The sequence below is a fragment of the Phodopus roborovskii genome, unplaced genomic scaffold, assembly GCF_943737965.1.
Source record: "Phodopus roborovskii unplaced genomic scaffold, PHOROB, whole genome shotgun sequence".
NCBI lineage: Eukaryota > Metazoa > Chordata > Mammalia > Rodentia > Cricetidae > Phodopus > Phodopus roborovskii.
In genome coordinates, this window is record NW_026126160.1 from 160,923 (window position 1) to 173,677 (window position 12,755).

At 36.7% G+C, this 12,755-nt stretch overlaps 1 pseudogene; it reads left to right on the plus strand.

The window, feature by feature from the left end:
* The first annotated feature begins 3,001 nt into the window (after positions 1-3,001).
* Positions 3,002-3,642, plus strand: LOC127218547 (60S ribosomal protein L9-like; annotated as a pseudogene).
* The last annotated feature ends 9,113 nt before the right edge of the window (positions 3,643-12,755 follow it).

Genomic DNA, 12,755 nt, shown 5'->3' on the forward strand with positions numbered 1-12,755 from the left:
TTTGTAGCTGAGGGCTGGTCTGTATCTTTTTCTGCCCCTGAAACTATATCTAAGTGTTTTCTGGGCTTCTCTGAATTAACAATGGAGTTACAGGCCAAAGCACCCAAGATCAAAAGCATTAAAGCTATCATAGCACAACAAACACCTAGCACCGGTTCCAGACTGTCATTCTGGCAATCACCTGCAGGGTCCTGAACCACTTTTCCCCAGGAGGCATAACCACATGTGGTGCAAACCTCTGGATAGGTAGCCATTGAGATTTCTCTCAGCCATTGCTACACTGTCTCCACTGGGGCTGGTGTGGCAAAACAGTGATATTCTACATTGTTAAAACATTGTTACTTCACATATCTGGAGGCAAATCAGAACTCAAAGGTTTGGTAACACTGCACTACCTTCAACAGTTCAGATGGGGAGATTTTAATTTTTGTTTCTTCTTTGCCTAAGACTTCACTTTATAGCTCTGGTTGTCTTAAAAGTGATGTTGTGTCTGACTGCAACTAAGGATTACAGTCATATTGTGGATGTTTAAATAAGACATGTTTCTCATAGACTTGCATATTAGAACATGTGGTACCCAATTGATGACACATTTTGAGGAAGTTGTGGAACCTTATAGGAGGCAATACATTACTGTGGGTAAGTTTGTGTGTGTTAGAGCCTCACTGCATCGCTCTTCTCCCTCTCTGCTTCCTGTATATGGATAAAAATTTTATTAGCTTACTTCCTGTTGTTTCCCCACTAATTTCTGTGGCTGTTGCCATGCCTTCCTCACGATGATGGACTTTATAGCCTATAGAAGCAAAAGCTATTTTGGTTTAATAAGAATCAGGAGAAACAAATAGGCTGAATAGATGTTTATTCAGGGAGAATATCTTACAACATAAACAGATGAACACCAGCAGGTTCCTGGTCCCAAGGATGCCTACAGATGTTCTGTCCACATGTGCAAGCAAAAGAGCTCTTGGGCCCCCTCCTCAGACTTAGTTCCCCCAGATAACATCTGCCCCTGTCCCCACCCCCAATGGGTGAGGTCCGTGCCACAGGTGCACAAAAGATGAATATCTCACTACATAACCCCATTTTTCTATTCTTTTTTTTTTTTGTCCTTTTTTTAATTTAAATCTGAAACAAGCTTGTTTTTCTGTTTGTATGTTTTGGTCTGAGGTTTTTTTCCTAATGGTTTAGAAAACACCTAATATGGAAATTAGTACCAGTGAAAGTGGGGTTTTACTTTGATAAATCTGACAATCAGATTATTTTGTGGGTGAGGCTGGAAATTTGATATTGCTACTGTAGGTAGTTACTGTTCTGACATAAGCTACTCATTACACTGTAGACTAGTAATAGTACATGATCAAGCAGCTAATATGGAAACTTGAGTTAGTATAATTTTCTATATATTATTTAACTTAATCTTCACAACCACATGATGAGAAGTATCAGATAACCCCATTTTGCAGGGAATCGAGATTCAGAGATTTGATATAATTTACTGTACTTTCTACAGTCAGAGAAGAAAGTTCAGGATTTTCAATACAAACTGAATCAAGGATCCTCTTGTTTAATTATTATGCTCTGTTTACACATGGCTATACATGGGCTTTAGGAGGCTCTACATAATTTTATTATATATTATAAAATGAAAGAGATTATGTTTTCCAATTTGAAAAAGTTAGGGAATTTAGATTTTATGACCTCAGACAGTATTAAAACAGCCTGTTTTATCATGTGTCCTTAAACACAATTGTAACCCTCTAGACTAGGATGATCCTAAAAATTGGTAAAGTTATTAGAGGCTAATTGAGTTTTATTTTATTCAGTTTATAGAATAGGAGTTCACTGACTTGAAGGTATATCAGCAATTCTCAATGAAACATGATGTGATGTGGGATGTTTAAGGAATAATGGGACACTTTGGTCTGGAACTCATGGAGGAGCAATGAACATTATTATGGCATAAGTAGCTTGCTATATAAATATCTTTTCCCCTCTCTTTTCTAATACTTGTAGGAGATGCTCTCTGCAATGTGATAACAAAAATTAGACTGTCATATCAGATGTGCTTATTACAAAATTTTATTTTGCTTATAAAAATTATAGCTAATAAATAAAAATATTATTCTCTGTTCTCTGAAAACTCTGATAGACACACACAACATGCTAATTAGGCATATCTAACATACTTATTCTATGGGTAGTATTTCATTTTTTTGTGGTAGAAAGGGTAAAACATGCCTCTGAAACAAAAATCATTCTATTGCTTTGGCTTTTAATGGCACATGTTAATTCTCTTAACATTTTTGGAAGAGATGTATGTCAATGTATGTCAATGTATGACAATGTATGTCAATATCTCTAAAATTTTTCTGAACACTTTTCAGGGGTCAGTTTTCTTGGGTTTGTTTAAAATGTCAATATTGTTTCTCTTACTCTAACTTATTTTTTCTGTTATAAGGCACAGATTATGGCCACTGATGTTTGTATATTGAGGTGTACATATATACATTGTATTCATGTATTCTGCAGCAGGTGTGCTCTTTTACATTTCCTTAAGACAAAGGCTAAAGAAAAGAGTAGAAAAATACTTTGCAACACCATTGTGAATTAAAGAATCATAATCACATGAACCAAATACTTTCAAGTCATAATAATATAAACCACATAAAACAGATACACATCAAACCTCTATTCTAAAGAAAATAATTGCATACAATATGTAGATATTTGACTGTCCAGAATAAGTGTCCCCATAAAATAATGGCCCAATGATGCGGATTATTAGGCTAATCTTCCTTAAAATATTTTTATGTTTGCATTCTTCAGAGGATCAAATTTTCGTATAGGCTCTTCATCAATGAATTTGGAGCTCTTGTGTTTCCAGATGACTTATGAGAGTAGGCAATAGGACTCCCTTCCAACTTGACAGTCAAGAAAGAGAAAGAAAACTAAGGATGGAAATTATTATGTTAAAAGCTATTCATTGCTCTTTTTGCTCCATCTACTGCGAGAATGAAGACTATTCTCAGCAATCAGACCGTCGACATTCCAGAAAATGTGGACATCACTCTGAAGGGGCACACAGTCATTGTGAAGGGCCCCAGAGGAACCCTCCGGAGGGATTTCAATCACATCAACGTAGAGCTGAGTCTCCTTGGGAAGAAGAAGAAGAGGCTCTGGGTTGACAAATGGTGGAGTAACAGAAAGGAATTGGCCACTGTCCGAACCATCTGCAGTCATGTTCAGAACATGATCAAGGGTGTCACACTGGGCTTCCGCTACAAGATGAGGTCTGTTATGCTCACTTCCCCATCAACGTCGTTATTCAGGAGAATGGGTCTTTGGTTGAAATCTGAAATTTCTTGGGTGAAAAATGAGAACAGGTGTTGCTTGTTCTGTCCCTCAAGCCCAGAAGGATGAAGTAATCCTTGAAGGAAATGATATTGAACTTGTTTCAAATTCAGCAGCTCTGATTCAGCAAGCCACAACAGTTAAAAACAAAGATATCAGGAAGTTTTTGGATGGTATCTATGTGTCTGAAAAAGGAACTGTGCAGCAGGCTGATGAGTAAGACCTAAGTTACCCAACTCCAGAAACAAGATCCTGAATTTAAGTATGATTTGGCATGTCTTTTGGGACAATAAAAGACTTGTATTGAAAAAAAAAAAAGCTATTCATTTGTTTTGGTTCAGAACATTCCAGAAATATTAAAATTAAAGACAGGGATGGAAATAAGGGGAAATATAATTAATATTTCATCATATATTTAGAAGCCATCACCAATGTTGAATTAATGTTAAATGTTGAGACTAATTATAAAGAGCATTTTACAAAAATTTATTAAAATGCTATTTTTCCTAAGTAGAAAGAACTTAAGCCAAGTTGTAAATATTCAGAACAAAATTATTTCAGTTCTGAAGGGTTATCTAAAGATGCTTATTTTTATTATAATGGTAAACTTTAGACATGTCAAGCCATAAATATTACCCTGGCTATCTCTATGTTAACTAGTCACAAACTAAAGTCATGTAAAAGGAGGGAACCTCAATTAAATAATTGCCTCCATAAGATTTAGCTGTAAGGTATTTCATGAATTAGTGATTGATAAGGCAAGGCCCAGCCTAGGGTGGGTAGTGCTATCCCTGGGCTGATGTTTCTTGGTTCCATAAAAATCAGGCTGAGCAAACCATGGGAACAAGGCAGTAAGCAGAATTCCTCCATCACCTCTGTATCAGTTCCTGCCTGTAGATACCTGCCCTGTTTGTGTTCCAGTCATGACTTCCTTTGATGATGATGGAAATCTAAGCCAAATGAACTCTCTTCCCCAACATGCTTGATTTTTTAGTAGGGGGCATTTTTCAAGACAGCCTTTCTCTGTGTGGCCCTGGCTGTCCTGGAACTCTGTAGACAAGACTACCCTTGAACTCAGAGACCTGCCTGCTTCTGCCTCCCAAGTGGTGGGATTAAAGGCAAGCTCCACTGTATAGGACAACTTGCTGTCCTGTCAATGAGATTTTTAGTGATGTATTACTAGGGATATATGATTCAGAAACAGATCAAACTGCGTGACAGAAAGAATGACCTCCTTAAATCTGGCAGTAGGGAAATGTTCAGCGATCTACAAGGATGACCCCAACTAACAATCTAAGCAATAGTGGAGTGATTGGAGATGTCATTCTGTAAATATGTTTCTTGTACTGATTAATAAATAAAGCACCGTTGGCCAATAGGAAAGCAAGACAGGCGGGGCTAGGAGACTAGAAGGAAAGAGGAAGTAGTGAGGAGGGGTCAAGATGGAGAGTCTTGAGAGAGCAGAATGCCAGCCAGCTCTCTGGTAAGCCCACGTGGAAATACATAGATTAACAGAATGGGTTAATAACTAAGACAGAGCTAGCCAATAAGAAACAAGCAATTGACCAACAGAATTATATGAAATACATAGTCTCTGTGTGTTGTTTGGGGCTGGTGTGGTGGCGGCACAAGACCAGGTGGAGGGCCAAAAACCATACTCCTTACAGTAGAGAGGTTACCTTAAATGCCCTTCCCCAATAATGACATTGATGACTACCTTATATGCCTTCCTAGAGCTTTCATTCAGTAGCTGATGGAAACAAAAGCAGACACCAATAGCTAAACACTGAGCCAAACTCCAGGAATCAATTTATAGAGAGGGAGGAGTGATGAGCAAATGGGTCAAGACCAGGCTGGAGATAGCCACAGAAAGAGCTAATGTGAACAAGGAGGAGCTCATTGACCCCAGTCTGATAGCTTGGGAACCAGCATAGGATGGACCCAGACCCCCTGAACATGAATGATAGTTTGGAGGACTGGGCAGTCTATGGGGCCTCTGTGGTAGAGGATCACTATTTATCCCTTGTATATGAATGAACTTTGGAAGTCAATTACACATTGAGGGATAATCTCTCTGCCTAGACATATGGGGGAAGGCCTAGGCCCTGCTCCAAATGATGTGACAGACTTTGAACATACCCCATGGAAGGCCTCACCCTCTCTGGGGAGCAGAAAGGGCATGGGGTGGGGGTTGGAGGAGGGGACAGAGGAGAAGAGGAAGGTGAGGGAACTGGTATTGACATGTAAAACAAGCTTGTTTCAAATTTGATTTAAAAATTATCAAAAAGGAATTAAGATTTATCTTAAGATTTATACTACTAAATCTTCAAAACTGTCAAAATAATATAGGCACATTGAGCATTTCTGTTTATGGGTGTGTAATCCAAGGCAGAAGTATTTCTTGGATATTTATAAAATTATATTTTAGGATAACGAACAGTGGGTTTAAAATATATATTCTTGTTTCCATATTAAAGTATTTTTGCTAACATGATGATTGGTTATTTTACATTGGTTAATTTACATCTTTGTAAAATAACAGTTTTAGCTTTTCATATCAGTGATTCTCTTGGTAGCCTTGACTGTCCTGTGAACTCACTCTTTAGTCAAAGGGATCTCAAACTCACAGATATCCACCTGTCTCTGCCACAGAGAGCTGGAATTAAAGCTTTGAGTCACCACTGCCAGCTTTGATATCTTCTGGTTAGAAAATATAACATTTTATATAACATAATATATATGTTTTGTATATGATGGAAACAAGATTTTACAGTAAATAATTAAGGATGGATTACCCCAGGCTATTTCCTCTCTCTTTGTTCCTCATGACCTAATCCCCAGTTCCCATACTTAGTCCTACAACAAAACAGCAGCTATAGAATTCCATCAATGCTTGCTATATCTCCTGTGTATTCCCACAAACCTACTCCTAACCTACTTCTCCCACTCATTGCTATATCCCAACTCCCAAGTCCAGGGAACACTCCCTGCTAAACCACAGGGCATACCTGCCAGAAAAACCATGTAGGCTACTAATAGAGCTTCTCCTCCCTCCCTGTCTCTGTTCCCCAAGATCCAACTTTCAATCTGGTCCCTGGTACTGTAACAGAACACCAGCTGCAGTCTTCCTTCACTCCTGCCCATATTTCTTGTGAATTCCACAAACCAACTCCCATGTAATTTCATTCCCCATAAGGTTACTTTGTCTCAGACTTAGCAGGCACTCTGATAAATCAAGTGGAGCTCTGTCCAGGAAAACAAATAGGCTGAATGTAGACCCAATTACTCCAGTTTCATACCGAGCTCTGTAACTGGGAACCTACTTTGCCCTCCCTTGTCTCTCTGACACCATCTCCTTTGAATCACAATGACCTCCTCCTCCAATCATCCTTCCCCCCAACTCATAGCAGTAACCCAACCTCCAACATCAGCAGTCATTCCTTGTAAACACACTAGCTGAATGGTCAAGGAAAACAGAAAAGAACAAAGCCACCATACTGTCTGAAAATCCAGAGTGGAAACAGAAACATAAACATAAACCTATTTATTTAACCTATATTCTGTCCTGCCTGTGAAACATACTAGAGCAATGTTGACACAGAATATGAAGTACTAGCTAATCAATGTCTGATTTGATCTAGGACTGACTGTATGAGAAGGATCCCACACTTGACTCTGCTTGGGTAACCAAGAATCTGAGAATTTATAGCCCCAGGGCCTGAGGAAAAAGCAAACACTTCTGATCAAAAAAAAAGCCATTAAAATGAGTCCTGATGATATTCTATTATACTCAGAGATCAGTGCCTTATCCAGTCATCATCATAGAGGGGTCCTCCATCATGAGATAGGAAAAGATGCAGATATCCAGAGTCAGACATCATGCAGAGAGAGTCTAAATTGTAGATCTCCATCAAATTCATCTGTTCAGAGCTCATAGAATCCTGCCAAAGAGGAGGTAGAAATATTTTAAGAGCCACAGAGGACACCAGGGAAAATGAGGCCCTGTGAGTCAACTATGCAAATCACATATAAGCCCGCAGGAACTGAAGCAGCAAACACAGGGTCTACATGGGTCTGCAGCAGGTCTTCTGTGAGTTTATTATAGCTATTGTAGGCTGGTAATACTTTGCTCCATGTCTAAAATTCATATATGAGTGATTGCATAGCATGTTCATCTTTTTGTGACTGGGTTACTTCACTGGTGGTGGTTTCTTCTAGTTCCACTCATTTGCCTACGAATTTCAGGATCCCATTGTTTTATTCCACTGAGTAGTACTCCATCATGTCAATGTACCACATTTTCTCCATTCATTCTTCAATTGAGGGGCATCTAGCTTGCTTTCAGGTTCTTTCTACTACAAATAATGATGCTATGAACATAGTTGAACAGATGTCCTTTTTGCATGAATGTTCATCTTTTGAGTATATGCCTAAGAGTGGAATTGATGGATCTTGTGATAGACTGACTCCAATTTTCCTGAGGAACCACTATATTGATCTCCAAAGTAGCTGTACACATTTGGATTTCCACCAGCAGTGGAGGAGTGGGTGTTCCCCATTATCCACACCCTCTCCAGCATAAATTGTCATTGGTGTTTCTAATTTTAGCCATTCTGATGTAAGACCCTCAGAATGAGGAGTCTCCCAGTTTCGGTCGGTACCTCCAAGAACTCAATGTCCAGTCCAGTTGCTACAACACGCAAGAGGAAACGTTTGTGCAATCGGGCTCCTCCATTCAGCACTCAGGCTAGAGAGAAGCAGCACCCCCCTCCCCCTCCCCGGCACAGGAGTTTTTAAAGGCAAAATCCACAAGCTTAGGGAGGGGCTGGGACCCTCTGTCCATTGAGTACATGACCCTTTGAGGCTGGATGGTCTCCCTATTAGGGTTAACAAACCTTAGGGCCTCAGGGTGTGAGGCCCTAAGGTTTTTGTCTGGGTAAACCAGAGGTGCAGTTATCTCTTTGTTTCTTAAGGACTCTTTTCACCACCTGCTGACTCACAAGAAAGGAGGGGCAGTGTAAATTTTTGGTATCTTGTTATCTCAGGGCCTTGTGAGGGGAAGTTAGCAAATTCCAAGGAACAGATAGTGGTTTTCAGGTTAGTCCTTCATTTCAAGTGAGGGATTTCTTTAAATTTACTTCTTTGTCTTTCACTGACAAGAGTAAAATGGTATCTCAGAGTTGTTTTTATTTGCCTCACACTAATGGTGAAGGATGTTGCACACTTTCTTAAGTGTCTTTCAGCAATTTTAGATTCAAAAATATAAATAACAGAAAATATAAAGAAAAGTTGAATGAATTTTCCAAAAGTAAGGAAAACAATGAAACAAGACAACTAAAGCAAAGCATGATGACAGATTGATTGGAATTGAGAGTGGAATTGGTTCCTATAAATGAAATCACTGGGAAAATGAGCATCTATAGGACATGAACAGATCTAAGACACATTGTTGTATCGCATAAATGTTTCTGTGCTGTCATTATTTAAAGAAGTACACTTATTCTAAGCAAAAACATAACAAAATAATTGTATGTCTATAAAAAGTGAAATGATAAAGTGCAAATATAAGCAATAGATGAATCAAGTGAAGAACATAAAGTTACATTCTTATATCTTTTTAAATGTTGAAATTATATCAAACATGAAACTAACTACAAAGGAATAAAACAGAAGAACATGTATTACCTATTATGAAATTCATAAACTTTTATCAATATACATTAACAAGCCATCTAACACTGAATCAGACACTAAAGATCATATGAAATAAAAAAGCTTTTGTCATCGAGAATGAAATTATCAAAGAATTAATGTTTGATTTTCATAAAAACATTTCACAAAATAAAGAAATGAGATATATTAATTTAATTGTTATCTAATGCCAAGTCTACCAAGGGAATGAAGCAATATGGTCCAGCTTATTAAGGATATGCTGGTTATATTCATAGCAAATATCCCTTTTAGTGGTAGTTCTATTTCTTCTCTTATGGATATTTTGGTTAGATAGCATTTTTTAATAATATTAGTTATGCATTCATTTTTCTTAATCACTCTGAATTAAATGTCATTTTAACCTGTGTATGAGGTACTGTGGCTTAGAGAAATAACTACTGTGCTTAGGGGCATATTCGTATTGTGTTTCTTGTGTTCAATACCCTATCAGCATAAATTTATTCCCGTAATTTTTCAACCATCAGCTTCTGGTATGTGCTAGAAGGTGGTCATTCATTAAAATACAAAAAAATGATTAAATAGCTAACAACATCATAATTAAAAATGAGATGTGATTCTTCTTGAAGAAACAACAGGTTCTGAGTTCTATTAATTTTTTTGAATTATTAGTTCTTTACAATAAGTTGTTTGATGTATGAACAATGCCTAATTTCCTTCACATTACTGAAGACAAAAATTTAACAAAGAAAAGAATACAGAAATATTTGTTTTATATAATAATGTCTGGAATATAAAAGAGGCTGATCAATTGAATAATTTCACATTTCACACAGTTGCTCTGATACTAAGAAGTTTCAACCATAGTTGGCTTAAAACCAAATGATTCCTTTGAGATCTTTTTCTAGCTCCAAAGCAACAATGCATCTCATGAAATCTGCTTTGGTAGAAGCCTCAAAGCTGTGGCAGCATTTAGTATGATAAAATATCTGAATGTATCTCCTCTCACTGGGACAGACATTAGGAACCCACGAAATATGTCAATAGACTGAGTGATACATCGATCTTGGAAGATGTGCCTTTTTAACTTTTTCAGTCTCTTTTAAGCAGAATCACAAAATAAATGTGAGTCATGTCATCTGAAATAATATTTGAATTCTTTCTATTTGTATTGCATTAAGCAATTATTTAATAATTAACAATATGCAGTAATAACTTAATTGACATTTAATAGCATTAATGCTCTACCACAGTGATTTCAAAAGTCTATTAGGATCGCCTTGGGGAGCTCATTAGCAGCAGGTTACATGATGCCTCCTTCAAAGATTTTGCTTGTCTGAAGTGATGCTTGATAGTATTTATTCAGCAAATTCCTAAAGGGTGCTAATGCTTCTGGTCAAAGAACCATACGCAGAAATGTTGACCTTAATTTATGTAACATTTTGAAATTTACAAATAAAGTTCTTCTCAATGTTTTAAAATTACCTAAAATCCTCTGTATACAAGGGAATTTTGTAAAAAAGGCAAACATAACTATCTTTGAAAGGCTGATCTAACATCCATTTATCTATATCTTCATCATCTAACACAATATCTATCGTGTATGTATGACATCTGAAATGAACATAAATTAAATAATATAAAATATTAAATTCTTTAATTATGCTAGCCACCGTTAAGAGCTCAGTGGCCATATGTAACTAATGGCTAGCAGATAACATCAAGAAGAGCTTGTATTTGAACAAAAGAATTTATTCTGCATAGTTACTAGAGTCATCCTTCACTTTGGAAGTTGTTCAAACCTTGGAAAGTATTTACATAAGATCAAGCAATGCTAACAATAATGTGATATCATATATTCAATCTTTTATTACATCCTCATGAATTGAACACACACACACAACCACCACCATCAACAACTTTTTTGTGTCATTCAGTTGCTAATATTTGCAAATCACAAACTTCAAGGCTTTGATACAATTTAAAAATCTGCATATGGGTGAAGATTGCTTCTTATCCACATTATAAATTTCCTATAGTTCTAATTTAAAGATATGTCTAATTGAGAAAATGAAAATAAATCATTTTCATCGTAGGATGTAGGTAGAAGTTGAAAAAAATAGCAGAGGACTATATTACGCAGGTTTCATTTATTTTTTTTTTAAATCTTGGGTAGGGCTATGGTTTGGTCATAGCTTCCAGCTCAAGTGTCAGACCTGGTATTTGGATCCCCAAAACATAAAAGTCAGTCAGGCATGGTGAGTTCCTGCACTCCTAGCACTTACAAAGCAGAGACATAGAATCCATGTCTAGACTAGTTAGAATTGGGAGCTCCTTGTTCCGTGAGAGATTCTGCCTCAAAAAATAAAAGTGGAGAGAAAATCAAGGAACACACTAGACATCAAGATCAGGCCTACACACACATGTGCATGCACATACAAACATAATAAAAATATTTAATCTACTAAATCAGCCTGAGCATTCCATTCTATCCTTTTTTATGGTGTTAATAGGAATAAGGAGAATAGAAATTCAGGGGATTTTCAGACTGTATAAGGAACAATACATGTTTGTGCACCACTCTATAATAAATTTTCTGCATTGTTATAAGGTAGTTTTGGATAACTGTGTCCTGTTTATAAAATCAACATTTTAAGATTGTGGTATTGAACACATGAAGAATGTACTCTGGTAGAACTCATGCAAATACTGTGTATAGCACCCATCTCATGTTAAACACTGGTAGTAAACATGTGTACGAAGTATAGTACTGAACTACAATTCCAGAATTTCACATCTTCCTCTCTGTGAAATGGCTTCTGGAAGACTCCATTTTGCAATCTTGTACAAAATACAAGGAAAAGTATTTCAGTCTTTTCAAGCTTTTCATGCTTTTGTTTTTAAAAACAAAATATGAAATTGATATAATGGTCAGGATTTGCAGACAACTTGAAATGTCTCCTGCCAAAGCTTTTGTTAATTTCCTGCTGAGTAGGGGGGGGGAACTCTGAATATAATCCCAAGATTATGTTATATTTCTTGACAAAGGAAATTGTGCATATGTCATTAAGATCTCAAGTAAGTCCATACTAATATAAGGAGTTTGTCTAAGGTGTAATTTCTGATTTTCAGATAGAATCAGGTCAACAATTAAAAGCTAATCAGTTCCTCCTACTATAAGAGTTTCAGAGGACAAAGGGCTTAGATTAATGAAGTAATGAAGGGTCTTTGTTGACTCTGAGGACAGATGAATTACAGATCCAGGAGTAGAGAATAACTTTGAGTGATAGCCAAAAAGAGAATGGGTAGCTCAGTCATTCACCAACATGGAAGTAAATTCTTCTAAGAACCTGAATGACACTGAAAGAAAATCTAAGCCTCCAGATAAGAAAGCAACTCATTAACATGTTGACCTCTGTCTTGTGTGATTTTAAATGAAGTCAGTCTTTTTATGTACAACTTCAAACCATTAAAAATCATAAGCTAATAAATTGTGCTGTTTTATGTAGCTTTGTTTGGGACAATTTGTTATCAATATAAAATCAATTAAATGGGATAATGGTTATATATTTGGTGTGAGCCCCAGCCTTTAAAAGCTGAGCCATCTCTCCAGTGCAGAATGGGCTAACACTTAGAGACTTGGTTTTAATTATTCATTATCTTAGAATAGCAGAAAATTTGACCACATCATTTTTTATATTTATTAGAAACCACACTTGCTCTTAAAATTCATT